We start from the raw sequence: 27,475 nt of genomic DNA on the forward strand, positions 1-27,475 counted from the left end.
TCACATCACCCAATGTGTCCCCACATAAAATAGACAAAGAAAGGAAGAAAGTGAACCAGAGAGCATCCATTTTTCATGACATATCCCTCTCTTTGTGGCTCTGCTTTTAGCAAAACTGATCACAATTGTCATCTGTACCTGTATTCCCCGTCCTGCCCTTGGAAGGTGCAAGGTGCAGGGGCCAACAGGAGACTCAATGCTGAGACAATGGCCTATTTTCAGTTGCTTCTAACTTTTCCATATTTTAACCATTTGCACTGAAATTATCCATACTGGGTATCTGTCTCAGGCTGGACTTTTTGAAAAATTTCAGCCAGACTGGTTCAATCATTTCTAAGAATGAGGCTAACCTTTCCTATGAGAAGATTTAGTACTCCTGTGCTTTGGAGAAAGTACTTGAAATATGGCCAGGGTCTGGCCCTTGTGTTCGGGTCTGCATTGTTCCATCCCAGTGAAAACCCACCCAAACTGGGTGTAGGATTACCAATTTTCTACTCACACAAAACTGAACACCTTTACCCCACCCCCTGCCCTGTGCCTCCTCCGAGGTCCTGCTTCTACTCTGCCTCGTCTCCAGGGCCCTGTCTCCTGCTCACTCCATCCCCCTTCCTTCCGTCGCTCACTCTCCTGACCCTCGCTCACTCGCTTATTTTCACCAGGCTGGCTCAAGGGGTTGGGATTTGGGAGGGGGGTGCAGACTCCAGCTTGGGGCCAGAAATGAGAAGTTCAGAGTGTGGGAGGGAGTTCTGGGCTGAGGCAATGGGTTGGGATGCAGGAGGGGTAAGGGCTCCGGCTGGGAGTGTGGGCTCTGGGGTGGGGCCAGTTATGAGAGATTTGGGGTTCAGGAGGGGGCTCTGAGCTGGGGCAGGGGGTTGGGGTGCGGCTGGGGTGAGGGCTCTGACTGGGGGAGCAGACTCTGATGTGGGGCTGGGGATGCAGGATTAGAGGTGCAGGAGGGGGCAACAGGCAGGGGCTGAGGGGTTCGGAGTGCAGGAGGGGGCTCCAGGCTGGGAATGAGGAGTTTGGAGTACAGAGGGGGTCCTGGTCTGGGGCCAAGGGGTTTGGGGTGAAGGAGGGGGATCAGGGGTGTAGACTCCAGGCAGCGCTTACCTCAAGCAGCTCCTGGAAGCAGTGGCATGTCCCCTCTTTGGCTCCTATGTGAAGACGTGGTCAGGCAGCTCTGCGCACTGCCCTATATGCAGGTACCACTCCTGCAACTCCAATTGGCCATGGTTCCCAGCCAATGGGAGCTACAAAGATGGGGCTTGGGGCAGGGGCAGTGTGCAAAGTCCCCTGCCTGCCCCTATGTGTAGGAGCCGGAGAGGGGACATGCTGCTGCTTCTGGGAACTGCGCAGAGCCACAACAGGCAGGAAGCCTGCCTTAGTCCCAGTGTGCCACCTACCGGACTTTTAACGGCCCGGTCAGCAGCGCTGGCCAGAGACACCAGGGTCCCTTTTTGACCCAGCATTCCTGTCAAAAACCAGACACCTGGCCACCCTAACTGGGTGGGGTTATGGAACGTTGAAAGAATGTGGTTTGCACATGCCCAGTAAAGACTTGCTAGAATGTAACAGATAAAGACTCCAAAGTCACTGAGCATGCTCCAGCCCCTCACAGCTCCTAGGTATGACCAGACTGTGCTTGTGCCATGCCCAATGGAATAACTGAGCATGCTGTAGCAGAGGGCTGCAAGGGTGACATCTAATTCTCCCTGTAATTATTGCTCTCAGCTGCTCCAGTCCAGAACCAGAACTGAAAGCAGTGAGCCTGCCCCTTCTACTCTCTCAGTGATATCCTCCCCACACGCTGCTGGCACCCAGGCAGCTTGGAGGAGGAATCTATTGACTTCAATGCAGAGGGGACAAGAACCAAATCATGGAGAGGGAAGGAAGTAGACTGGGACAAGGAATCTGGTGATACTGGGACTGGAAGAGACACGGACTGGAAGCTGTGGGGAGGGGAGTGACTACAGTTAGACAAGGAGAGTGAGACTAGGAGCCAGCAGGGATGAGGGGAGGCTGGGATTTGCTGGGCAAGAAGATTTGGATTGGGGTCTGGGGAAGATGGGAAGACTGGGAATGGGAGCCAGCGAGAGAAATGAGGTGGAACTGTGAGCCAGTCAGTGGAAGGCTGAACACTGAGATTGGATGAGGAGCTGGAGGGAAGGGGGGAATCTGCAATGGGGAACCAGTATAGGGAGCAATGGGGGCAAGCACCGGGGAGACAGATCTTACAAGGAGCCGGTGTGCCAGGGGAGAAATTGACTGGCTGGGCAAAGAATCTGGGACAAGAAGCAAAGGTGGTGGAGATTAGGACAAAGTGTTGGGGAGGGAGTGGGGCTGGGGTGAGGAGATAGAATGGATGAAAAGCCTGGGGAAGCAGACTGAGGCTGGGAGCTAGCAAGGGAAATAGGAGAGGAGACTGGGAGCCAGCGTACTGGTCCACATAATCAAATAATATTAATAATAACTGCAGTGCAGGCAAACAGGCCAGGCATAGTTGTTGCAGAAAAGAAGGCAAATCAGACCAAGTTAAATGATAATTGCCATAATAGCAGCCAGACACATTAAAAAAAAGAGAGAGAGAGAGAAAATGGTGAAGAATGAAGAACTCTGTCACAAAATGGAACAATTATGGAAAACTAGAACCAAGATGATCCCAGTAATTATTTGAGCACTTGGAGTGATCTCCAAGAGTATGAATGAGCAGCTCAAGGACACGTTAGGAGTGGAAGACATCATCCATCAATAGGGTTGCCAAAGGATGCCCCCTTTTCTCCCCCGTCCTCTGTACAACAAAATCAGGAGCTGCTGAGTGCTGCAAAAAGCAGCAAAAATACCCCAGGCGAACGTAGGTGATTGCTACTTATTAATTATTATTAATGTTAAGGATGATAATGGCAATAAAATAAAATAAAATAATAAATATTGGGAGGAGAGATGAGATGGAGGTGCTAAGACAATCTACTATTCCTATTATTCTGTCAGCTCAAGTTGCAGATGTCTGTATGGTGGATCTAAAGGTTCTAACCCTGCTGATGAGTTGGGGTGTCAATGTGATGCCACTTGATGGAATTTTTGTTTTTTCAGTTTGCTTTTTTTTGTATTTAGGAAATTATGTGCAAGAAGGCCAAGTTAAAAGAACATTACTAGAGTTGCAAAGTCAAGCACTGAGAGTCAGGAAATGTCAGCATGAAGATTGTGTCTACAACCTTAATTTGGCCATATTGTGAGTATGTATTATGACACAGTCTTTAATTACATAATCACATTTCTGTTTTTTCCCCAAAGGAACTCAGGCTCATTTGATGCACAGGATGAACCATGATGAATCAGGGTTGGGATGAAGGAGGTAACTGCCTGTAGGAACCCAGCCTCATTTGTTGCAAAAGTTGGAAGGTGTGTAGTGAATGAGACAGAGGATGGATTACAGAAACAGAAAGGAGGGTCTCATGGTGAAGGCAGTTGAATGCTTCCCTGGAGAATTGGATTGTATCCCTCTCTCTGCCACAGAGTTTCTGTGTGATGCTGGGCAAGTCACATAAACCAATGTTTTCACTGGTTGTCACTAACTGAGTGTTTCACTCATTTTCTGGGTGCCTGACTTTAGAATCTTGGTCTTTGCAAAAGTGCTGAGCACTCACAGCTGCAGCTAAAGTGAATGGAAGTTATGCTCTGAACATAGAAAGTGCTTTGTAATGCTAAGTACTTTGAAAAATCAGGACTGCACATCTCCAATTTGGCACGCAAATCAGTAGAAATTTTTGACCTTAATCTCTGTCATCTCCCCTTCTGTAAAATTGGGAGAACAACTCCTCCCTCATAGCGGTGTTCTGAAGATTAATTAATGTCTGTGACACACTCAGATACTGTGCTGATGAGCATCCTAAGGAAATTTCCAATTCTGTCTTCAGAGCAGGGTTTGAACAGTGTGCAAGAAATAAGGCCTGAGGCCACACATTGAACAATGAGGAAAAAAAAAAACTAAATAGGTGCCCATTTAGCAAGCACTGTCCATCTTCTGCACTGAATGAGGCAAGGGAGTCTGTGGAAAAAGTAGTATGTTTCAATTGTATTCGACTGAATTCAATTCAGTTCAGATTGTTTCAATTTATAGACACAAAGAGGACAAATTAAAGCTTGCAAAGGCATTTCCTATCTTAAGAGTGCTTGATTTTGCAATCTTAATAATGTTCTTTCATTTAATGTATTTTTGAGGGGGGGAGAGACTAAAGGAGTAGTGCAAATACTTAGGTAAAATTAACTGTCCATCTAAGGACAAATCTCTGTGTGTGACAAATCTCTGTTCTCTGATGTGATGCCACTGGGTACGCAGCCCGAAATCACATTAACTATTTTGCTGCTATATCTTATTGCAAGCTCACATCTAATTTGCTTTCACATCAAATTTGCCCACTCCTATATCACCTTTGGTCTTTGCCAGTATTACTGCTTTCCAAATACTTCCATCATGGAGGGTTAAATACATCTTCCTTTGGAGCTCATTTTTTATGCTCTTCCCTAGACTGACCCACCTGAGATCACTAATGAAATGATACATAGGCTCATCCATTGGAAAACACACCCACCACCCTCTCTGTCCTAGGGATACAGGATTATGTAATAATATGTATGTTTTCAAAGCAATCCCAGGACAACTGCACCTTAAACATATTGCACATAGACGACTCAGAGCTTGTAGGATCAGATCCCAATAGTAAGTAGAGAGGGGTCTGCCTCCTAGTTTGGAATCCAGATCTGAATTTAAACTTTCCTAAACAGTAGGGGCCAGATCCAGAGTTCTAGTTTGAGACTGAAGACAGACATAAAAGCTAACAGTGTCATGAAAAATGCAAAGAGTTATAGTTGCTGTAGAAACCTTACCCCTGAATCTCCAGACTTTTGTGCATTTGGCTTCTTGATGATAATGTTTCACTAAAGTAGTGTTTGTATTGAATATATTTTCTTTTCTCTCTCTCTCTTTTTTGAGACATTTGCATGAAAATGGAATCTTTGTCTCTGAAGATTCCATCTGCTCCTGCTGCCCATTCCCCACCTGAAGCCATAATCCTCTGTTTGTGACAGCACAAATGGCTATTGTGGATATGATTAAGTGCTTCAGGTGGGGAACGGATCCAGGGTAAGATGAACTCTTTAGAAACAAAGATCCTGTTTTCATGCAAAATTCCTTAGTAATATAGAATGAAGGAAGAAAACAGCAAATATGTGACAGAGGCTGAAGTGATTCTAAATAGTATGCGTTTCAAAGTTTTCCATGAGGATATCAGCTGTTTATAAATAAGACTCCCTGTCCAATAACATCCCATAAATCAACTAGCAGGGGTGACGGCTATTATTAAGTAATGTTTCCAACACCCACTATGTCTATGTCAGACATTGAAATAGCACCTGTTGCAAGCCCGTTCAAGAAAAACATTACAAAATATTTTTCAAAACCCTAAAGAACAAAAAAAACAAACAAACAACAACAACAACAACAGGCAAATGCAGTATAGATACCAGAAGAAAGAAGTGCAGAGTCAGTAGCTCCTTTAAACTACCAGAGAGTTAAGGATACAATTAAGAAGGATCACAACACTGCAGAGAACCTAAATTGCTTATTTGAATCATTCAGTATGACAGGGAAGGAGATATCTACTCTTTGCAGGTAATAAGGATGAGGTCCTGTCAAAGATAGAGGTGTTAGAAGATTTGGTGTTGAAAGCAATAGATAATGTACCAGGACTGGCCAAATGTTCATAAGGAACTTAAGAATGAAATGGCTGAGCTGCTAACAGAAATACAGAATCTCTCAATATCAGCTAATTTGCCAGAGGACTGGAGGTAACAAATGTTGTACCTAGCATTAAAAAGGCGCTAATAGTGGGAATTGCAGACCAGTGAGCCTTACTACAGTAATGAGTAAATTAGCTGAAAAAAAACATTAAATGTAGAACAAGCTAGATGCATATGGTATGAAAGGAACAACCCAGCATGATCTCAGTAGAGAAAAATCAATTCCTCACCATCCTATTAGGATTCTTTTTGAGCAGAGGGGTCAACAAAATAGTTGATAAAGGAGAATTTTATATTCATAGATTCATAGATTTTAGGACTGAACGGGACCTCAAGAGGTCATCGAGTCCAGTCCCCTGCCCTCATGGCAGGACCAAATACTGTCTAGACCATCCCGGATAGACATTTATCTAACCTACTCCTAAATATCTCCAGAGATGGAGATTCCACAACCTCCCTAGGCAATTTATTTCAGTGTATATATGTATACACACACACACACACACACACACACACACACACTTTTTAACAGCTTGATAAAGTTCCTCCCAAAGAGTTACAGTAGTCATAGGAAGAAAGACAAAGTTTTGTCAAGAATTAGAAGCTGGCTGAGGGAGAAGACAAAGGGGAGGAAGAAATTGACTATTTTCAGCACACAAAGTGGCTAACAGATTACTCCAGTGATACCTGCTAGGGATGGTATTATTTAGTAAATTTATTAATGATTCAGAAGAGGAAAGTGAACAGTGAGGTAGAAGAATTTCTGGGTGATCTAACATAATTGAGGCTTGTGAAATCTGGAGAGGATTATGAGGAACTTCAGAAGGACATAAAGTCAGGTAATATATAGCATCATGCATGGCTCTAGTTAGTGCTGTAAGTCACACACTTTCTGGTGCATCACAATTAGAGGATTCCTCAAAAATAAGATTATTAAAGGTAAAGAGAAAAAATAACCTACCAACAGCATTCTAAGCAATCAAAAATAATAAGTATTCATGTCTAAACTCTCAATTAATGCAAAGATTTAAGGAATGTAGCAGCACTGCTGTAATACTGACTGGAAACCATGTGACTGATATTGTTAGTATAAAACTATTATTAATATAAAAACATGGTAACTAAAGCAAAATCTCCATCTGGATGAAGCCTGGAATTTCCATCTGATTCACAGTCTAATCACTCCTTTTACAGTTTGTAAACATAAAGATACAAGAGCAGGAACTGGCTTTATTGCAAACCACCAGCAATCTAGTGAAAGGTTTGATTAAGCACAACATTAGGGCTTATAAATTAAACATTTAAGGCAGGAATATTTATGAGAACCACAACAGTGCATCAGTTAGCAAATAAGGCACTGAACTGGGACTCAGAAGACCTGGGTTCTATTCCCAGTTCAGTTGCTGGCCTGCTGGGTGACCTTAGCTAACTTTGCTGCCCAGTGCTTCTGATCCTTTGTCTCATCTTTTTACACAGTAAACTCATGGGGCAAGGACTGTCTCATACTATATGTTTGTACAGTGCCTAGCATAATGCATCCACAATCGTGGCTGAGATCTCTTGGTACTACGATATTACAAATGTTAATATATCCAGACTAGGCAAATAGCACTGGGATTAGATTTATTCATGAAGACCATTGATGGGCAGTTTATGTTCATTAGAGCAGCTAATTTTAATGCATATTTAAAATAGTAATACACAAGCAACAAGAAAATACATGGAGACTATACATGTTTTTTATACTTGCCATCCTTTGAATCCTTTAACCAGGGACAACTTGCCTTTTAACCCCATGAAATCAGACTAGATTACAACAGATTTTTGAAGGGGCAGAACAGGAAAAAATGGTAAATATGTTTCTGCAAAACATAGATGGTAGACATGTATGTATAATGACACCCACGTCCCCTGCATGAGTCATCAGTGGAGTTTGAACGTTGGAATCTTCATAGACATATAATAGATCTCTATCACTTAAGTTATAGAAATAACTCTACTAGCTGGCTATTAGTGGACCAAACACTACAGGAGGATGCAGCGCACATTGTTAGGGGGTTACTTCTTGACAGTGATGACCTTGGGGACCATGGTGATGGGAGAATGTGCTGACCGCTCCTATAAAGAAGTGCTTTTCCTTAGATAATTAGATGTGTGGTGCTGTCCTCCCAGCCAAAGAAAGAGGACTACACATTGACAATCATAAAATAAAAAGAGTCTATAAATTGTTGGGATTCCCAAAGTGAAAGATTGAGATCACTTCTGGCCTCATTATGAGAACCAATAGCTGGCTGATTGAATCAGATTTATGTCAGAAAGAAGAGATACGTAACAGATTCATAAATTTTTAAGGCAAGAAGGAACAATTAGATCATCAAGTCTGATCTCTACATCACATGCCATAGAATTTCACCCTGTTACTTCTTTATAGAGCCCATAACTTGTGTTCGACTAAACTGTACCTTCTAGTAAGGCATCCAGCTTTGCTTTCAAGAATTGTAGTGATATTTGCTGCTATACAATCATGTGCTGGCAATATTTTAAAAAGGGGTTCCCATTTAAATCTGGAATGGAATCCTGACAGATTGAAGTCAATGGGAGTTTTGCCATTGACTTCAGTAGAGACAGAATTTTACCATTTGGCTTTAGCCCGTTTCAGGAGTACATGTGATTGCAAAGAGGAGAGGAGGCAGGGGCCTGGAGAATCTATTCATTTGTTTTTTCCATTTAAAGAAAAAGTGCTTTCTCTGGAGGAGGCAATATTTTGCAAGGAAACAAATTAAGTGCTTTGCTGGAAATATTTATACTTTCTTCCTAAAAATATATGTAGTATACTGCTGGCATAGCACACTGTCTGACACATGTTGTTTGAAATGAGAGGGGAGAATGAACTTGTCTGGGGTTTCTTCCCCAGGGAACATTTTCAAAATACCTGATACTTGGGACAATGTAGTCCATTTCAGAGACAAATATTTGCTCTTTAGAATTAATTTTTGGTAGAGGAGTCAAGTCCAGCACAGGCAGAAAAATCACACCAATCTTCCTTTCAAAGTGATTGTGGAATTTAACTAGGTTTTTAGGTGACAAATGTGAGGAACTGTCCCACACTGAGTGGGTCGATAGAGGAGGTTTTGGAACAAACTTATAAATTAAACAGTAATAAGTCACCAGAATAAGATGATATTCATCCAAGAGTTCTGAAGGAACTCAGATATGAAATATACCTAACTGTGGTATATAATCCATTGCTTAAATCAGCCTCTGTACCAGATAACTGAAGGATAGCTAATGTGATGCCAATTTTTAATAAAAGCACCAGAGGTAATCCTGGCAATTACAGGCTAGTAAGCCTAACTTTAGTATGAGGCAAATTGGTTGAAACTATAGTAAAGAACAGAATTATCAGACACAGATTAACATGATTTGCAGGAGAAGAGTCAACACAGCTTTATAAAGGGAAAACGTGCCTCACCAATCTATTAGAATTCTTTGAGAAGGTAAACAAACTCGTGAACAAGGGTGATCCAGTGGATATAGTGTACTTGGACATTCAGAAAGCTTTTGATAAGGTCCCTCAGCCAAGGCTCTTAAGCAAATTAAGCAGTCATGGATAAGAGGGAAGGTTCTCTTATGGATCTGTAATTGGTTAAGAGACAGAAAACAAAGGGTAGAATGGTCAGTTTTCATAGTGGAGAGTGGTAAATAACAGGCATTCCCTAGCTATCTCTACTGGGATCAGTGCTGTTCAGCATGTTCATAAATGATCTGGAAAAGAGGTAAACAGTGAGGTGACAAAGTTTGCAGATGAGACAAAATGAATGAAGATAGTTAAGTCCAAAAGTAGACTGAGAAGAGTCACAAAGAGATCTTGCAAAACTGGGTGACTGGGCAACAAAATAGCAGATGAAATTCAGTGTTGATAAATACAAAGCACATTGGAAACTATAATCCTAATTATACAAAAAGATGAGGTCTAAATTAGCTGTTACCACTCAAGGAGGAGTCATTGTGGATAGTTTTCTGAAGTGGCAGTCAAAAAAGCTAACAGAATGTCAGGAACTGCTAAGAAAGGGATAGGTAACAAAACAGAATATATCATAAGGCCACTACATAAAGCCATGATATGCCCTGTGTGCAGTTTTGTTTGCCCCATCTCAAAAAAGATTTATTAGAATTGGAAAAGATACAGGGAAGGGCAACAAAAATGATTAGGGATATGGAACAACTTCCATATGAGGAGAGATTAAAAAGACAAACAGTTCAGGTTGAAAAAGAGATGACTAAGTGAGGGGGAGGGGAGATTTGACAGAGGTTTATAAAATCTTGAATGATATGGAGAAAAAATGTGTTATTTACCCCTTTGGATAAATTGGTGAAACAGGAGTCACCCAATGAAATTAATAGGCAGCAGATTAAAAACAAAACTTCTTCACACAAAGTCCAGTCAACCTGTGGAAGTCATTGCCATGGGATGTTGTGAAAGTCAAAAGTATAGCTAGGTTCAAAAAAGAATTAGATAAAATTCATGGAGGATAGGTCCATCAATGGCTATTAGCCAAGATGATCAGGGATACAACCCCATGCTCTGGGTCTCCTTAAGCCTCTGACTGCCAGATGCCGGAACTGGACAACAAGGGATGGATCACTTGATAATTGCCCTGTTCTGCTCATTCCCTGTGAAGCATCTGGAATTGACCACTGTCATGAGACAGGATATTGGGCTAGAGATGGACCATTGGTCTGACCCAATTTGGCCATTCTTGTGTTCTTATGTTCCCATGTGCATGCACCCTGAATCCCTGCTCCAGCTCAGCACTACCAACCAACCCCTCTTTGTTCTGTACTGGTGTCCCTTGACCAAGTAAGGCAAACCCCAAACTGTTGCTACAGTCTGAGGCTGTTACTATTTGATACTATTAAAACAGATCCCAATAGGTCTTTGCCATTTAAATGTGCCTGAAAACCAGGCAGAAAGAGATCTAAATGGAATTACAGGCACAACTGATTTTGCCTATACAATCAAAGGCTGCTATTCAAAAACAGGCCCTGTTTCTATATCTACATATAGAGGGATAGATTCTAAGTTAAGCCCAGCAAGAAGAAGGGAGATGCTAAGGAGTTCTCTGCCTGCCCCTTATCCCCCAAGTCCTGGGACTAGTTCTGCACTGATCTTGTCCCTGGTATAATTTAGAACAGATTCCAGCTACTAATGGCTTCCCTGGGGCCTTTCCAGCAGCCAAGGAATGCAGGAGGGCAAGGGCATTCTGGTCAAGTCCCCTTTTCCCCTGGAATACCCCTACAGTAGAGGCCAGGTTAAGGGTGGCACAAAGCTGGATTTATGCTATCTGATAATGCCCTTCTCCTGGAGAAACCTGCTCCACTGGATTTTTGCCTGCTTTGTGCCAGAGACTTGTGCAAAGCATATTTTACGGAGCCAGGATCTGTCCCAAAGACTATATAAAGACAGAGACAGATTTTGTTTTATTAACCACAATACTATTTCCCCTTTTAAAAAGGTTTATGGCACTTTGCAATTATGTTAAAAATCACACATTAATATTTTTTAGACAATAGAAAGGAATGTGAGTGGATGCGTGGAATGTAACATATCTCTGGTTTCTAAGACTGTTAGGTGCTTTATCTATTTACAGAGTTCTGCATAACTTTAGATTAAAATAACTACAATACAGAGGAAGTGTAATTTGGAATTCCATAGAGACTTTTACAACTGCATGAGGAAGTTTACGTCCTTTGCTAGGTTCAAGTCTAAAATCTTTCAGGGGAAAAATGAAAAAAAAAGAATTTGTTTGCTTTGCATTTTATTTCCTTATACTTAGTTATTTGTTTTATGCTGCTATTTTGTCTGTATTTATACAAGCCAGCACCACAGGCCTACATTCAATGCATGTTTTACCACTGAAAGATCCCTTAGTATAAATATTTTTTTCCATAGGCTTAGTCTATTATTAATATTTGTTATTTAGATCTGATTTTTTTTAGATCAGATTAGAAAACAATCAAGAATAGCACACAAGAAAATATAGCAGATGAACATAGACCTCTTGTTTTCTGTTGAATAACACTGAATACCTGCTTGACACTGACAGTTGAAGATGCAACGTTAAAGTCAGTCTCTGCTTCAAGAATTTGCAATCTAAGGCCTTGATCCTGCATTGAGTACCATATGGACAGTCCTCTGTGTTTCTGGACACCATGAAATCCACCCACACTAGGGTTGCCAACTTTGTAATCCCACAAAACAGCATCCTAGCCTTGCCTCTTTCCCGAGGCCATGCCCTCTGCCCTGACCCTTCCCTGAAGCCCTGCTCCCCGCTCACTACATTCTCCCTCCCTTAGTGGCTCACTCTCCCCCATCCTCACTCACTTTCATTGGGCTGGGGCATGGGTACGGGAGGGCTCTAAATGGGGGTGCAGGCTCCAGGATGGGGCCAGAAATGAGGGCTTCAGAATGCAGGAGGGGGATCTCCGGGCTGGGGCAGGGGGTGAGGGCTAGAGTTGTGAGCTTTGGTGTGGGGTTAGGAATGAGAGGTTCAGGGTGCAGAAGGGAACTGTGGGTTGAGGCAGGGGATGCGAATTCTAGGGTGGGGCTGGGGATGAGGGGTTTGCGGTGCACCAGGAGGCTCCCAGTTGGGGGGTGGGGCAGAGGGGTTCAGGGTGTGGGAGGGGGCTCTGGGCTGGGGCAGGAGGTTGGAATGCAGGGGGACGAAGGCTCTGTCTGGAAGGGCAGGCTCTGGGGTGGGGCCAGGGATGGGGATTTGGGATGCAGGAGGGGGCTCTGGGTTTGGGGGGACTTAGGGATGGAGCAGGGGGTTGGGGCAGCTCCCAATCAACGGTGTTGTGGGGTGCAGGGGCTAAGGCAGACTTCCTGCCTGTCCTGGCACCGCACACCGTGCGGTGCCCTGGAAGTGGCCAGCAATAGGTCCGGCTCTGAGGCGGAGGTGTGGCAGGTGGCTCTGCATGCTGTTCTCGTCTGCAGGCACTGCACCCTGCAGCTCCCATTGGCTGTGGTTCCCAGCCAATGGAAGTGCGGAGCTGGTGCTTGCGGCAGAGGAAGTGCACGGAGTCCCGTGGCCCCCCCGAACCCTCTGCCTAGTAGCTGGACCTGCTGCTGGCCACTTCCGGGGCGCAGCGCAGAGCCAAGACAGCTAGGGATTAGCCTACCTTAGCTCCGCAGCAACACTGACTGGACTTTTAACAACCCGGCCAGCACCGGCTGCCAGGGTCCCTTTTCAACCAGGTGTTCCCAGGGGGGAAGGATAGCTCAGTGGTTTGAGCTGGCCTGCTAAACCCAGGGTTGTGAGTTCAATCCTTGAGGGGGCGATTTGGGGATTGGTCCTGCTTTGAGCAGGGAGTTGGACTAGATAATCTCCTGAGGTCCCTTCCAACCCTGATATTCTATGATTCTATGAAAATCGGTCACCCTACCCCACACAGATCTGATTACAAGACTGGAGCCTGTTTGTTGAACCAGTTACAGATGCAAATATGGGACCATAATTTTGACACTAAACACTTAGAACTGCCCATATAAAAATGTGGTTATCATCAATCTTGAGAAAGGCTTTTGCAAGGAAAAAATAACCACCACTGTGTGTCCTCATTAATTCCAACACAGTAAAAACAGAGAACCCAGCTGCAGCATGACTTTTTTGGGGAGGCAGGGGGTCAGAAAGGTGGAACTGGAAGAGTTTAATGGAGTGAAGCTGATATTCTTTTAGCAGGTGGAGTAAGACTTTTCAAAGTAAAGCTGGCTACCTCATTCAATGCCATTCAGATCAGAAAAAAGGAAGAAATAAAGAAACCACTCCACTTCTGCTAAGGTTACACAAAAGCCATTGCTACCAAAGCCTCGCATATCTCAAATGGTCTGAAAGCTGTTCTGGAATTAGACTGAAAAATACTGAATTTACCACTGCATATGTTGTGCTCTGCAGCATTTTTCAATATGTATGTGAGAGAAGCGTGTTTTAATTAAAGACAGAAGCAGCAACACAGTACATGTTCTCTTAACACTGACACATGTTGACTTCTACTACAGAATGCCCTCTACGAGACACTTGACTTCCTATTGGGGAAGTGCAGCTTTCTTTCTTAACAATGGGCCAACTGGTTTTCATAATGGAGATAAATACTCCCTGCTGTGAATTGTAATAGAAACACATGTCAAACAACCAACAATAAAAAGAAGTAGCACAGCCAAAAGACTGGTTTTTCCTGTTTTTGTGTGTAGCATAGTGGAAATGAAGCACATGAACAGCACTTGGATCCTTATAAGTCAAAATATCACCTCTTTCAAATGAGACAAAGCAAGAATGCCCTCCCCACTTATTTCTGGACCCTTTGTTTCCCTCTGAAATGCAGATATGGAAATATGACCTTTTGTTAATATTGATTTGCCAGGGGTTACTGTGGGAACTCTGAATGTGAAAGTCAGAGGTTCTATTTGTAAAATGATATTGTTAGGATGTTGTCAGCTTTTTAAAGCTACTATTGTTATTGTGAGTACTAGGATGCCTAGCTGCACAAACTAGCATTTGAGAAGCCATTTGTTTCCTTAATCCACTGATGATACTAGAGTGCTTTCTACCATTTGTATATTCTCTTTCCTGTACTGGTGGGCTCTTTGTTCCAACCTTATCCTGGCTCCCACCCACACAGTCTCTTTGCTTAAGCCTCAATCCACCTGCCCTGCCTGTTCCCCTCCTTCCACTTCCCTCCATCCTATCCCCCTCATTTCTCACCCTTCCTTCTATGGCCCCTCCCCCCTCCTTTATCTTTCCTTTTAGTTAATCCTCACTACCTCTCTCCCTCCAAGAATTAAAAATAAATAATAATAATCCTGGATCTAACATGTTTGCAAACCATCATTCAGTTCACTCTACTTATAGGGGGTTATATCCCTTCCTCTACCTGATGTGTGTCTTGTCTATTTAGACAATTGAGTCCACAAAAGCTTATGCTGAAATAAATGTTTTAGTCTCTAAGGTGCCACAAGTACTCCTGTTCTTTTTTTTTAGATTGTACTGTCTATCACTCTGTGTTTGACCAGTGCTGGTACAATAGAACACTGTTCTCAGCTGACTGCAAGTGCAACTGTAATACAAATTAATTATTGCACTACAGGTAAATATTAGATGGAAAAATTACTCAAACTCATTTCTGAAACCCACATTTCATTTTGCTACTCTTGCATTAGCTTTTCACAAACCTCGGTGTCCTTTTACATGTAGAGATTGTCAATGCCTCTTTTAGAGAGGGCAGACTGCCTACTGCTAGTTAAGAAGCAAGAGCGTGGCCTTGCTCAAGGAGTGTTTCTTGCTAATTATTGACCAGAATCACATCTTCTCTTTTTGGGTAAGATTATAAAGACAGTTGTGGTGAGACAACACTCATGATATCTAGATGCTTTTTATCTTCTTGACCCCTGTCAACCTGGGTACAGACCAGGCTATGGCACAGAGACTGTACCAGTTGAAGTGTCTGATGATCTCCTCCTGATGACCGATAGTGACCAAGATGGTATTATTAGATCTGTCAGCTGGGTTCTATACAGCTGATCCTGAGGAGCTGATGACTCACTTGCCGGCATGGAACAGGCTGCTCTTCAGTGGCTTCATTCTTTTCTCTGAGAGATTTTAACGGGTAGTGGTGGGCAACTGCTCTTGAAGAGCTCTCAAGTGTGGGGTGCCTTTCTGTCATGCTTCTGTTCAACATGCACATGGGTCTGTGAGGTGGGGGGACACAGCATTCAGTGTTTTCCATATGCTAACACCCAGCTGCCTGTTTCTATCAGATCTAATTCAGATAATGCAGTTCAGTGCCAAAGCCCAGTGTCTGCTCAAGACTGAGGTCTGGATGAGAGTGAGATGACTGAGGCTCAGCTCAGATAAGATTGGGCAATAATGGGAGGATTTGGTGGAAGAAGACTGAGGAGATGGCAGAGGTAATATCAGTACCTTTGATTGATGGACAATGGTGCCCAGTGTCAACTTAGTAGAAGTTTTAGACCCCCCAGCTGCTCTTTGGCAATCACATTATATCACTGACCTAGTCAGTTTTTTTACTGTCTTTATCTGTCTAGAAGGTTGCAACCTTTCCTTTAGGATGCAGACCTTGCCATTGCTGTCTATCCTTTTGTCACCTCAAGAGTAGACTATTGCAATGCACTCTAAATGGGATTACTCCTTAAAACCATTCAGAGACTGAAGCTGGTGCAGAATGCACGAGTTGGCTTACTGAGTGGAGCTGCTTGTAGGTATATCCTAAATGATGCCTGTGTTTTTGGACCCTACTCACCTAATGGCTCCTGTATGCAGTTTAACTGGCAATCACAGCACCCATTCTCAGCTGTGGATTTGTTACAACCAGCACATGATTGTTTGATTTTAAGCTCATGTGTCACTCCAGATATGTGATACTTAGATTTGCCTAAACGTGGGGGAGCAATTTATTGATTAGATTTTAAGTTCACTATGGTCTTCCTCTGGATACAGTGTCAGCCCTACCCAAGTGTGTGCCACAACTATAAGCCCTAAGTCTGTTACAGCTAAAGAAGATTCCTCTCTCGCCAAAACTACAGGGGCCTGTGCTTTGGGAAGAGAAGGCCTTGTGCGCTGTGTTTACAACTGACACCGTGGGCACTGTTAGATAAGAAACAAATATAGCAAATAGATTAGAGAATTTTCAGCATTTGTTACCGTAGTAAGAACGATTAATAACCCATGCTGTAAGTGCAATGGGAGAGGTCAAGAAAGTAGCAAGGGAGAACAGTCAGAGTGAGAGGTCTAGAATGTGTGGTTATCAGGAGGGCTGCTTCAGCCCTGTTCTGGTAAATGTTAACAAGACTATTCTTTGGAACCCAGCTAAAGTCTCTCAAGGATAAATGCATTATGGTACATTAGCTACTATGCCTATAAAGCATCTTACAGTAGTGTCATTATGAGATATATGGGACAAAGACCAGATTTGCAAAGCTGCCAAGGAAAAGCAAACAATTAATTACAAGAACAGCCTGCCCATGTGTTGATCTTCCCAGACCTAGTTTGATAATTGAAAACCAAAGAAAGGAATTAAATGTTAAGTACTCTGTACTAGAGGAATAGGTTGAAATCTCACTTCTATTTGCTGCAAAGGAAAGTCATCTACCATATGCTTTGGGACTAGGTATCAAACAATTTACTTCAAAGCATAACATTGGCCAAGGTCATCTGAGACATGGGAGATGATCTCTGATAGAGAGTGAGAGTTGGATACTTGAATGGATATGCAAACAAAGGAAGGAAAATTCATAGTTTTTTCCTAATACAGCACTTGACAAATACTGGACAAAGAATCTAATAATTAATGCAGGTGCAGTTTTAAAATTTGGGGATTATTAGATCAAATGATTATGCACTTTAATATTAATGATTGATTCATCTGTGTTCACAAGAATAATTTTATACCTCAATGAGGTAGTGTTAACTGCCTGTCTGTTAATATGCCTCACACTTGACCTTCAGGAAGGAAGAGGAACAGGGTAATTTCATACTTAGAACTTCACTTCATATCACAGCGGCAGAATGAATGATTATATAGTTTGATTTCTAAAAATGAGCAGAAAGAATAGTTTTGTCTTCTCTTGTATTGAACTGATAGTAAAGTTACTGGACTCACTAAATGCATGGGGGGGAAGAGAGCTTCTTTTCCATTAGTGAAGTAGCCATAAGGGCCCCAATTCAGTAAAGTACTTAGGCATGTGCTCACCACGCTGTGCTGAATCAGGACCCAAAATTGTGCTTACAAGACACATACAAACTGTCAGCTAACTATAAGACTACATGTAAGTTAAATGTTATCAAAAAAATTTTTAATGAAGTGAACAAAATATGTTAAAGCATAAATATTCTCTTGCAAAGGAGTGGAAACAAACAAAAAAAAAACCCAAACAAACAAAGAAACCCACTGCACTGTGCTACTGCTTGAGAGAGTAGAAGAGAAACTCAGGAGAAAGAAATGGGAAACTGGCCAGGTCTCGGCAGTGAAAATCAAGCTAAAGTAAATAAAGAGTAAAAACAGTTTAAAGTAATTTAGAATTTTATAATAATTCCATATTCCACTAATCTAATTCAATAATCTATTTTGAGGACTAATGCGTTCTATAAATTATAGGCAGGGCTGATATCATCACCTGTTATTAATGTTGTGCAATACTTTGCATTATATCTGTTTTCAGTTGCTTATAACTTTGTCAAACTGAGCATTTGGGATGAAAATTTCCATGCTAGGGGCCTGCCTCAAATTGAATGTTTTTTGATTTTTTTTTTTTTGGACAAAACTAGGACTGTCAAGGGATTAAAAAAATTAATCACACGATTAATCGCACTGTTAAACAATAATAGAATACCATTTCTTTTAAAAGCTTTGGATATTTTCTACATTTTCAAATATATTGAGTTCAATTACAACACAAAATAAAAAGTGTACAGTGTTCACTTCACATTATTATTTTTGATTTAAAATATTTGCACTGTAAAAAACAAAAGAAATAGTATTTTTCAATTACTTAATACCAGTACTGTAGTGCAATCTCTTTATCACAAAAGTTGAATTTACAAATGTAGAATTATGTACAAAAAATAAATGCACTCAAATATAAAACAATGCAAAATGCTGAAGACTACAAGTCCACTCAGTCCTACTTCTTGTTCAGCCAATGGCTCAAACAAGTTTGTTTACATTTGCAGGAAGCTGCCTGCTTCTTATTACAATGTCACCTGAAAGTAAGAACAGGCATTTGCATGGCACTGATGTAGCCGGCATTGCAAGATATTTATGTGCCAGATGCATTAAAGATCCATATGTTCCTTCATGCTTCAACCACCATTACAGAGTACATGCGTCCATGCTGATGACAAGTTCTGCTTGATAATGATTCAAGGTGGTGCGAACCAATGCACGTTCATTTTCATTATCTGAGTCAGAGCCACTAGCACAGTGTTCCTCAAACTGGGGTCACCGCTTATGTAGGGAAAGCCCCTGGCGGGGAGGGCCGGGCCGGTTTCTTTACTTGCCCTGTCCACAGGTCTGGCCGATCGTAGCTCCCACTGGCTGCAGTTCACTGCTCCAGGCCAATGGGAGCTGCTGGAAGCAGTGTGGGCCAAGGGACTTACTGGCCGCCGCTTCCAGTAGCCCCCACTGGCCTGCAGAGGCAAACTACAGCCAGTGGGAGCTGCGATTGGCCGGACTGCGAACGGGGCAGATAAACAAACTGGCCCGGCCCGCCAGGGGCTTTCCCTACACAAGCGGCAACCCCAATTTGAGAAACACTGCACTAGCAGCAAGTTGATTTTCTTTTTTGTTGGCTCAGGTTCTGTAGTTTCTGCACTGGAGTGTTGCTCTTTTAACTCTTCTGAAAGCATGTTCCGCACCTCGTCCCTCTCAGATTTTGGAAAGCACTTCAGATTCTTAAACCTTGGGTTGAATGCTGTAGCTATCTTTAGGAATCTCACATTGGTACCTTATTTGTGTTTTGTCAGATCTGCAGTGAAAGTGTTCTTAAAATGAACATGTGCTGGGTCATCATCCGAGGCTGCTATAACATGAAATATGTTGCAGAATGAGGGTAACAGAATGAGCAGGAAACATACAATTCTCCCCCAAGGATTTCAGTCACAAATTTAATTAATGTATTTTTTTTAACGAGCATCATCAGCATGGAAGCATGTCCTCTGGAATGGTGGTTGAAGCATGAAGCGGCATACGAAAGTTTAGCATATCTGGCATGTAAATGCCTTTCAGTACCGGCTACAAATGTGCCATGTAAACGCCTGTTCCTACTTTCAGGTGACATTATAAATAATAAGTGGGCAGCATTATCTCCTGTAAATGTAAACAAACTTGTTTGTCTTAGCAACTGGCTGAACAAGAAGTAGGACTGAGTGGACTTGTAGGCTCTAAAGTTTTACATTGTTACATAACTGCACTCAAAACAAAACCAACTGAAAAAAACCCCCTATGTTTGTAAGTTGCACTTTCATGATAAAGAAATTGCACTACAGAACTTGTATAAGGTGAATTGAAAAATACTATTTCATTTGTTTATCATTTTTAAAGTGAAAATATTTGTAATAAAAATAATAATATAAAGTGAGCACTGTACACTTTGTATTCTGTGTTGTAATTGAAATCAATATATCTGAAAATGTAGAAAAATATCCACAATCTTTAATAAATTTCAGTTGGTATCTTATTAACAGTGCGATTAATCGTGATTAATTTTTTTGAGTTAATTGCATGAGTTAACTGCAATTAATAGATAGCCCTAGACAAACTAGCTCAAGAAACAGGTCAGGGGAAAATATATTGTTTTGCTCATGTTAAAAAATTCTGATGCTCTTTCCTTTGAAAAGCTCCCACACCTCCATGCTTTTGAACAGGAACTTGAAATTGGGAAAGGAGTTGGTCTTTGTGTCAGGGTTGTACCTTTTGTCATCCCTGTGAAAATCCTCCCAATTTTGGAGATCACAGTTTCCAGATGCTCAGTAAAGATTTGCTAGATCTTTGAAGTTAAATTCCTTGAAGATTACATCTGCACTGGGAATGGTCCAACCTGGGGATGAGCAGGACTTTCCCTGCACAGCTCCGAGATGCTGCTAGCTGTGCTGGGCCAGGCACTGAAGCTGTCTTTCCTGTCTACTAAATGATACCTCTGCTGGACTCAGGTAATACAGAGGAGGAAGCTGCCTGATTTGAATGAGAGGAGATAAGAGGCAGACTGGTAAGGGTGATGAAGATTGGGTCAAGGAGCCAGGGGAGGGTCAGATGACAATGGGACTGGAGGTTAGCAGTGAGTGGAAATGAGAGTTGGGGGCATGGTGGAGACTGGAAACCAGTGGTGGGAGGAGGCACTGAGACAGATCTGATGAAGAGCCAGGATACAAGAGGAGAATTGGGACTGGCTGGACCAAGAGATTGAGACAAAGAGCCTGAGGGGGACACAGACTCAATAAGGATTACAGAGAGGAAGATAGGGAGTGGGGAGCTAGTGGGGAGGGGGAATGTGACTGGGATGGTGGAAGGATAAACAGCCAAGAGGCAAGGAGAACAGAACAGGGATGAGAAGCCTGAGGAATACAAATTAGGATTAGCTAGATGAGGAGAATGGGACTGCGATGAGGAGCTAGAGATGAGGAAGAGACAGGACTGGGATAGGTTAAAATGTATGGGGCAGACAGGGTCAAGCTTTGGAGGAATGGGCAGAAAAGTCTGTTCTCACTAGAAGGCATCCTCTCCAGAGCCTGCAATGGAAACCAGGATTCCTTAGTCTCACCATTCCTCTGCTATCAGAAAGACCCATGAGACCTATTGCCAGAATATGTGCCTCATTCCTCCTCTAGTACTGGTCCACATGGAGGCTGACAACCTACAACTGCTATCAGTTACTCCATTAGCTTAAGCAGCAGAAGTCTGTGAGGTAGATCTAAAGTTTCCAATTCTGCAGATGACCCATGTGGCTATCAATATGATGCCAAATGAGGAAATTTCTGTTTTTTTAAGTTTGTTTTTTTTTAAACACCCAGGAAATTTCTAATAAAGAGACCTATGTTAAAAGAACATTCTTAAGGTTGCCAAGTCAAGCACTCAAAAGTTAGGAAATGCCAGAATTAAGGCTGCCTGTGCAACCTTCATTTGTCCCCGCCCCCCTGTGCATATGCATTATGATGCAGCTTTAATTATATGATCACATACTATGTTTTTCCCCACAGGAAACCTTAATTCTAGCATTTCCTACTTTTGAGAATTTGACCTTGCAATCTTAATTCTATTCTGTTAACATAGTATGTTTGGTATAATATACATAAGCAGTATGTAATACACATATTGACCATTAGATGTATTCCTTACTTATGCCATTCACATGGAAAAGGATATGCTATATGAATAGACTTTATGTTGAAAGCAAACATTTAGGAGAATTATACTGCACATTGACATGGAGTGCATCACTACATGAGCACTAACTTTAATCAGTTTTCCTGCTTATTATTAGCTTGATTGAAAAATGATCTTAAAGTTTTAAAAGTAAATAAGTTAAATGGGAAACAGCACCAAAAGCCTGAGGTTTGCTGAGATTACTGAGTGACAAATACTTTAACAGTGTTTCGATTCATATGTTAGATGATATTTTTCCTCCTGAACCCCTAAGTTTGAAACAATTTATTGGATTTTTACAGAGCACAAGAAAAAAAAAGGAGAAGAAGAGACCCCCAGATACCAATATACCATGTGTAACAGCAGATAACGGGTTAAGGCCCAATCCTGCAAATGCACACATTCCTAACTTTAAGCATATGAGTCATGCCATTGGGTTCAGCGGCTGAATTACAATACAGACTCATAGTTTTGATATGTATATGGCCATAATCCGTTTTAGATCAAAAATCCATTAAAAGGACTCCATATATTCATGAATGTTTTCAATCTATTACTTCTTAAAGCAGATCCTTTCCAAATTGGACGTCATATATATGGAATGCATCTAATGATCAATATTTAGTTGTGAAGCATCCTTCCTATACAATTGTTGTAAGTGGTTTATTAAAAAGCATGTGAGATAAATGTCAGCAGAGATATTAAATTTTGGCAAAATGTTAGTAATGTCAGCAAAAAAGATTTTAATAAACGAAACTATGCACAGTATGTGGGCCTCTCTGTGCTGCCCATCAGCTTTAAAGAAAATGATTAACCTGACAGAGCCTGAGATCTATATAAGTCTTGACAACAATGCACTGAACATTGTCTGCATTTGGGATTTATACATCTCTGCAGAACCACAGAGAGAATGTTTACAGTAGATAGGGCAGTGACACACAGTTGCCATGTCTTTGTTTCAATGCGTATGAACTATCTTACACTACATACTATTTCCTGTTATCTGTATATTTACATTCTACTGTTTTCAACTTAGGACCGCAATGTAAGTGCAGAATCTATCAGTATCAATGCAAAATGGATCGGGCTGTGATACAGCACCACTTGTAGTCATGTAGGCACTGATTCAATATAGCACTTAAGTATGCGAGTTACTTCCTCCCTACTCAGCAAAGCACTTATGCATGTAATAAAGCATTTTTTTCTGAATAGAGATGGAACTACTCACATGCTTAAAGTTAAGCATGTACTTAAGTTCTTTGCTGAGTCGGATGACATATTCTCTGCTTACATACTGAGGGGACCAGAAGAAGGTCAAGCATGTGGTTAACTATTTGTTGTGGCTACAAAAATACAAAATCTTAAAGAAATTAAAATAATTTTTCCAATGCCTTTTGTGGCAAGGTATAATACAGCCAGCATATTGTATCTTTAAAAGCTTGTGCGTTGCCCAGACAAAGAATGACATAATGAGGTGTGAATTCTTCAGGATTAGCACAATAAATCAACGTGGCACAGCAGGCACAAAGAGCTGATGGAAAATGTGCACATAGCTATAATGTGGCCCATGGAGTGTTAATTTGCAATGATAAACATGGTTATCTTTGTCTATCAATTAACGTTTTAAACCATTTATAGTGATCTTGCTAAATATAAAAAAGTTTTTAGTATTTACAGTTTACAACTATTTAAATATTAAATTTAGTATTTACAGTTTACAACTATTTAAATAAATCCTTTGCTAAAACAAATGCTGAAAAAGGTGTCTCTATTTTATATAATTTTTATATTTAATTGCCTGTTTTCATTACAAATTAAATTATAAAGCTATGTATAGTCATTTGTTCCATTTTCTTAAAGGCTCTGTTCCATCTTAGATTGCTCCATTCTTAGACCTCATGCTCCCCTAATACAGATCATTTCCATGGTGGGGGGTGTTAGAAATTTTGTGGCTTTCAATTTATAGAATTTCCCTGGAATCCTTCCATTATGAGACAGGTTTTGCCCTCCTATGTGATTGCCCAGGGGTTCAGATCCCTAAACTCTCAGAACTCCGGAGACCTGTTAGAGGTAAGAGCCAGGCATAGAGAGGCCCTGATTCTCAGTTAATCCACAAACATTTACACCACTCCAGTGCTCTACAGGTAGGGCAGATACATACTGAAGATGGCCCTGGGGAATATCCCAAGCACAGAAAGTCTCCCAAGTTCTACATTGATCCTCCACATTCCTGTACTTAAAAGAGTGAATATTGCTAGAATGTTGAACGTGTCTAGAAGTAGAAGGAACTTTTTAAATCCCCTCAACGTACCAACCAAACAAACTGTTTGGCTTCTTTAGCTGATATTTTAATTAACTGTATTAACCTAGCACCTTAGGAGTGCTAGTCATGGATCAGGACCCCATTGTGCTAGGTGCCATGCAAGCACAGAACGAAAAGATGGTCCCTGCTCCAGAGCTTACAATCTATTAAAAAAAAAAAAAAGGGACCAGATGGATACAGACAGACAAAGAGATAGAGGAATAGATGAAAACAATATTGATTAGTATGACAGGCAGTTGTTTCAGCAGGAGAAATCATGAAGGTGCTTGTTTGAGGGTGACAGAGGCTGGCATCGTGGGCCGATCAGAGGTTGGAGTCAACTTTTTGATTTTGAAGGAGAGATGATGGGTAGGGAGGGGCTAGGTCTTGAAAGACCTTGAAAGTGAATACAAGCAGCTTATGTCTGATGCACTAGAGAAGTGGGACCCCATGGAGGGATGCAAAGAAAGGGGTAAAATGGTCAAAATGAAGGGCTAGGAAAATGATCTTTGCAGCAGCATTATGAGTGGAGCAAAATTGCATTTGTCAAGGAAAAATAAAGAGAGGAAGTTATTGCAGTAATCAAGATGTCAGATGATGAGATCCTGAACATGAGTTAGGAAGCTGTATCTCAGAGGTTGTCCACACACCAATTTAGAGAGCGTTGAGCTGGGGAGTAAACATGCAGCTCACTCTATCTTGCTGTGCTGGCTGTTAGGTCAAAGTGCGCTACAGAACTTTTAGTGCACAGTAACTGGGTTCACATGGTGACTTAATGTGTGGCAGGCTAGAGCGCTGTCGATTTATACCTTAGCTTGTCGTGCACTAACTGGCTTTGTGGAAAAGTCCTTAGAGTTATTATACAGAAAGAATCAGTGAGATTTAGACATAACCTGAATTCTGAGGACCTAGAGAGAGATCCAAGTCGAAGATGACACTCAGGTTACGGGCCTGAATGACAGGTAGTTTGACTATGGTGTCCAAAGCAATTGAGAAAGAAGGTAGTGGGGAGGGTTTCCATTAATCCAGTATTTTACAGAATCTATTCATGGTGGCAACATGCTAAGGATTATCATTGCTAAGAAAAAACAATTGAATATATTCCATAAAATCTAGTTGAAAACTATCAATATTTAAAGACTGCTAAAAGAAAAGAAACCTTCAGGATAAAGATGAATTACAATGTAGAAGGAACATTGCTGGAAATGTCTTCCTTGCACTAACAAACTATTAAATGAACACAGGGTGAATGATATGCAATGAACAATTTATTCATTGAATACAGCTGCTTTATTTCTATATGCAAATAATTTCCAAACATCAACATTTCTAATATGTTCATTGCTCAAAATAATTTGATGACTATATTTCAGCCTATGGATTGAAGGAATCCATAGTCTGAAGTAAATCACACACACATAGACACACACACACACACACGAAATACAGGAAGGATGGTCTTATGGACAAAGTTTCTTGACTGGAAAGGGAGAATGGTTCAATTATTCTCTCTTCCATAGATTTCTTTTGTGACCTTGGGCAAGTCATTTAATATCTCTGTACCATGCTGATCCATCAAAATAAGACCACAATACTTTGTCCCACTCTTTTGTTTGTCTATTTAGATTTGCTCTTTGGGACGCAGACTGTGTCTTCCTATGTTTCTACTGTGCCTAGCACAATGGAGGTGATCTCAGTTCTGACCCCCAGCTGCTACAATAATACAAAAAATAAAAGAATTATACTAGATTACTCAGAGCAAACATTTTGTGAGTGCTGCTTCAAGAATTAGATATTCACAAGTTTATATAGGATTGGCTATATAGGTCATGGTATGCTTACAGCCCAGTTGGATGAGAATAACTCTCTGGAATCAGGTTTTCTGTACAATTAAATCTTATCAATTTCCAATGTCCTTTCCTCAAATAGTTCACAGTATTCACTTGACGTTACTTGGTTCAACAAATATTCCTGCAGGTAAAAAGATTTGCTAAAATACTAGTGAAAAACAAACACAAATGCTACAAGGACACAGTCAATGTGAATTTTAAAAAATTAAAGATTCCCAAATAATTGTGTTAGGGGCGGTGGGTTGGCGGTAATATTCATGCAGTTCTAGATAATATTCATGCAGACTGTACAACTTCTTAAATTCCTTTTTTATAAACTCTTTCATTCTGCCCTGCAGCAACTTTTGCTAGTACTTCAATGATGAGCTCAGACAAATATTCGTAAGCTCCTTATTGGAATTCCAGGCAAAAATCTGTGTACAGGAAGCATTGAACTTTGTGCTCTCTCTTACATGGATTACTGGAAAGTACAACTATACCATTTTAGCACTTGTGGGTCCCCTCATAAATATTGTATGTGCATTACTGTAAGAATTAGCAGAGTTTAGTAGGTTCCCCAAGACTTCAGTATATTTATTAGCTATTGCTTCAAGCCCCAAGGGAAGCTAAGTTCAGACTGCTTTTGTTGTGCGTTTGTGGAGTCTAGTTTGCCATGGAGTTTAAAGGTAACCCCAACCCTCCAAAAAGCTTCCAAAAATTAGGTTACACTTTGCTTTTCAAACCAATATTCACATGACAGCATAAAAGCTAATCACAATACAATTTGTGGTATCACCTTTTTCCCATATTTCAAACAACGTTAGCAGATCGAAGATTTAGGCTTTTTGAAAAATAATATTTTCCCATATTTGAGAGTAAAGTTATTGCTCATTAAAGTGCAGGACTAAAATCACGGACGAAAGCAAGGCAGGCTCTTCTGCGCCAACACTAATTATCTCTACCCCCCACAAAATCCTGGGCCTCCACATAGCTCTGCCCAAATACCTCAGTCCTGACCTGTGACAGCCTTTGCTGTTCCACTCCTGGGGCTCCCAAACAGTATTGCCAATATCTTATTTCTGACCTACAGTGCTCCGTGCCAGTTCATTCCTCGGGCTCTCTCACTGCTTTGTCAGTGCATCACTCCGCTGCCTTACAGCACCCCCTATTATCATTATAGTCCTGGGTGCCTACAAAGCTCTGTAAATGAACCTCAGTCCTGACCTGCAAAAACTCTTGGTATTAGTTTTAGGGCCTCTTTTGAGCAGAGGCTGCCAATCACTCCAAATTATTGCATGTTGGGATTATGAGAGACTCTTTTTGTGTTTAAATTTAATAGACTCAAGGAAGAATTTAAAGAATACAATTTAACATGTTATGAAAACAAAGGCTTTTTTCTGGTTCACTGCAGCAGTGGCACTGAAACGGCACTTTTCTACTGACTGGAATACAGTGCACAGACTAAATAAAAAGAAAAAAGAAATCGTATCACAATGAATCCACAAACATTGTAACAGGAAAATGAGAAACAAAGAGTTCTTTTAGTGAAGAATTTCATCTCCATCCTCATTTCAAGGCCCGTGCACCTCGGTCCTGTCTATATCTTGTCCCTAAT

The 27,475-nt window shown here is 41.3% G+C and overlaps 1 protein-coding gene across 1 annotated transcript in view; it reads right to left on the reverse strand.

Annotated features, from left to right (window-relative positions):
* The window catches only part of LOC127057265 (potassium voltage-gated channel subfamily KQT member 1-like), an 816,867-nt gene that overhangs the window by 373,949 nt on the left and 415,443 nt on the right, over positions 1-27,475 (reverse strand). The gene's annotated exons all lie outside the window — the stretch shown is intronic.

This window comes from Gopherus flavomarginatus, chromosome 1 (assembly GCF_025201925.1).
Source record: "Gopherus flavomarginatus isolate rGopFla2 chromosome 1, rGopFla2.mat.asm, whole genome shotgun sequence".
Lineage (NCBI taxonomy): Eukaryota > Metazoa > Chordata > Testudines > Testudinidae > Gopherus > Gopherus flavomarginatus.